Source organism: Panicum virgatum, chromosome 9N (genome assembly GCF_016808335.1).
Source record: "Panicum virgatum strain AP13 chromosome 9N, P.virgatum_v5, whole genome shotgun sequence".
Classification (NCBI taxonomy): domain Eukaryota; kingdom Viridiplantae; phylum Streptophyta; class Magnoliopsida; order Poales; family Poaceae; genus Panicum; species Panicum virgatum.
The window spans coordinates 37118326-37121488 of record NC_053153.1 but is presented as its reverse complement, the minus strand read 5'-3'; positions in this window follow the sequence as shown (position 1 = coordinate 37121488).

The following is a 3163-nucleotide window of genomic DNA, read 5'->3' as shown; positions in this document are numbered from 1 at the left end:
CCCGCCGTGCGCATGCCAGACTGGCAGTTCTTTCACCTTCCAGTTCGTTCACCTTCACCTGCGCTAAAAATGGAGGCCTATCCATCTGCAGTTGTCAAATCAATAGCCATGTCTAGCAGCAAAATTAGCTTTTGAACTTCAACGGAAATGCACAAACCCATAGGACATTCAGAAAATTGGGATTCTGACTTTATGAGGAGTGGGCTTCGCCAGAATGCCATCCCGCAATTGGGTTTTGCCCATTTTTCCTCCTACATCATGCCAACACGCTGAGAATGCCATCAGGGTTTTTTCTTCCACTTCTATCCCTCCCTTATCTCTTTGACTCCTGAAGGAGGAGTCAGTCTTCTTCGTTCGGGAGAACAGATTGCGTGAGGAGGGAGCCTCCAGCTCTGGTCACCGCCGCCCCCAGTAGTGCTCGACGCCGCCGGCCAGCGCCTGCCCCCAGCCCTGCTCCACGCAGCCGGCCAGTGCCCGCCCCCAGCTATGGTACACGCCGCACGCCAGCGCTTGCCCCTACCCTACTCGCCACTTGAAACCGGCGGCGCGCAGCTCGTCGATGCCTCTGGGAGCGTCCAGGTAGCCATAGTCCCCGCCGAACTGCTCCAATAACTCCTTGCTCTGCGCCATCTCCCTCCCACAACTCCTCAAATCCCAATCTCAAGTTCGGAGACCGAGCAACTCGATCAGATTAAGCTCGGAGAGAACTTAGAAGGAGCAATTCTATTGGCCCTGGGATTCGGTACTAGTGAAATTGGAGGTGACTACCGACATATTGGTTGGGATGGTGTTTCAGTTTCTCCACCCGTGCAGGACGATGCGGAGTGAAACAAGAAAGTCAGAGGTGGGGATCTCTTCGACGGCGATGGGACGGCTCCACCATTAGCTTCTCCTCCTCAGCACTGCAGGCCGCCTCCTCAACCGCGCCCTCGCCGGGCCTGCGCGTTAGCCAGTGGGGGCGCCCACCGACGCCGTTAGGTCCTTCAGGGGTTAAAGTGTCAGCTCGGAAAATGGGCAACTATCAAACTACTTGATTACTAGTGTGTTGTGCGTTGGAGCAGATATGGTCTAGCACATAATGACTCGAGAATTTAGACTGGTTCGGGCCGGAAAATGCCCTACGTCCAGTATGGGGGTGGTTCTCTTGCTCTATTTCTCGAGCCCAGGTGCTCAAAGTTCAGAGGCGAGCTTACAAGACTTCAAACAGTATGTTTTCTCGAGCCTGAATCACTCGGAGTCGAACCCTCTCCTACGTGGGGGGCTTCCCCTTTTATAGTTCAAGGTGGGCCCCTGTTTACATATATCTATCGAGGTGTCTTAGTTCCGCCCGAGGGTCCTTCATCTTCGTCAGTCGGCGGGCCCCGCTCGGTCGGTCAGGAGTGAAGAGGCTTGTGTCAGATTGGTTTTCTTGGGCGATGGGTTGTCAAGCTGCCGTCCCGTCCCTGGTCAGTCGGGGTGGCTTTGCCACTCGATTGGTTGCTCGGCGGTCGTCTCCTTTCTTGTCTGTCTGTACCAGCTCCTCCGTCCGTAGCGCTACCACACGTCCTTCCCTGCGTGGCTTCTGCTCGAAGGATAGCTCGCCCGTTGAGGGGTGCCTTGCCTCGGTCAGGCGGCGCTGCCCTGTCACAGTCACAGGTGGTGTCCTACGGAAGCCATCATTACGGTACACGGGATGGAGCTCATTGACGCTCTCTCCCATCTCCCATCCATTGCATTGTGCTGGTTGCACGACCCGCACTGTGTCCCTGTCAGGGAGTCCTATGGATTGCGCAGGCATGGCGTGTGGAGGGACTGGGTGACGTGTGCAGCCGTATGGGGTCTGGCTTGACCGGCACGCTTGTTGTACGGGGCGGCATTCTTGGAGCGCACGGCCCGGGTCACTTGGTACGGCACTGACCCAGGGTGTGCTAGATCGGGAGGCCTCCACGTGTCCCCAGAGGGCCGGCCTCTGATCGGCTTGGGTGCTGAAGGATGGCAATCGTCCGTATCGGTTCGTGAGTTGTGCGGGAGTGAGCCCAATAGAATGTTGGGCCGATTAACATTTAAGGCGGGCCTGTTAGGGACCCTGGGTTTATACCCCCATCAGAGGCCCCGAGTGGCTTTGCGAATTTTGAAATTATGAAGTCGCTGGACTTGGTTCGATGGTTCCGATCGGGGCATCCCATCCGCTAGTTCGCGTGCTCAGCTTTCGGCGGGTCGCAGCGCTAGCGTGACTGAGGCGTGCTGGTCTTAATGATCAGCTGGAGGGCTGGCTCCGCAGAATCTCGAGTTCTGTCGGCGCATCCCGTCACCTCGCTGTGGATGCATCGGCTCCCCCACGCTAAGGGTCACTTGCTATTGGTCGGTCGCACGGCGGCGGAACCCCGAGCGACACGGCGGTCGCTCGGCACGCTAGGCCCGGTCCTTTAGCATTGAAGGAGGGTGTGCGGTTTTATGAGGACTTTTGGTGTGCCACATTTGACCAGTCCGTTGGGTGCCACGGCCGTTTGTGTCCACATTTGCCTATAAATAGGGGCGTTGTGGACGCTGGGTTCCACACAAGAAACAGATCATGGATTTTCCTGGTAGTTCTCTTCCTCGCATCCCACGCCCGTCCTCCAGATGAGGGCGGGCCAGTTCTATGTCTTTGGTGCTAGAAGAATGCTTGCGAGCGATGGAGGATCCTTCTCAGGTGGGGGCACATCACTGTGTTCCCCCCTCCAACCATTGACTGGCACCGAGGAGTGCGAAGGCTGCTTGCCTGAGTTAGGCAAGCCAGGCCACTGGTCTGCCTGTTCCCTTGCCAACAAGTGGGGGGGCGCCTTGCCTCGCTGGTGGCCGTGGACCTGACCTGCCATGGGGGTTGCCCCTGTCCGTCCCACTTGCTGGTGCCGCTCCCCCGAGGCTTCGGGTGGGTGCATCACGCGGCGCTGGTGCGGAGCTGCGGACCCGCTGCCTCATCTTCCAGCTCCATCTGGAAGGCGGTGCGGTTTGGCACTGCGCTTGGTGGCAGTGGGGGATGGACAGGGGTTCCTCGCTCTGCTGGCAGAGTGGTCTTGTGTCCAAGACGGGTCTCCGCGTCTCCCATAGGAGACGGGCTGTTTTCCAAGTGGCGAAGGGAAGGTCAACGGCTCGGGCAAAATGACCCTAGGCCGTCTTCCACGCCTTGAGGAGGATAACAGGA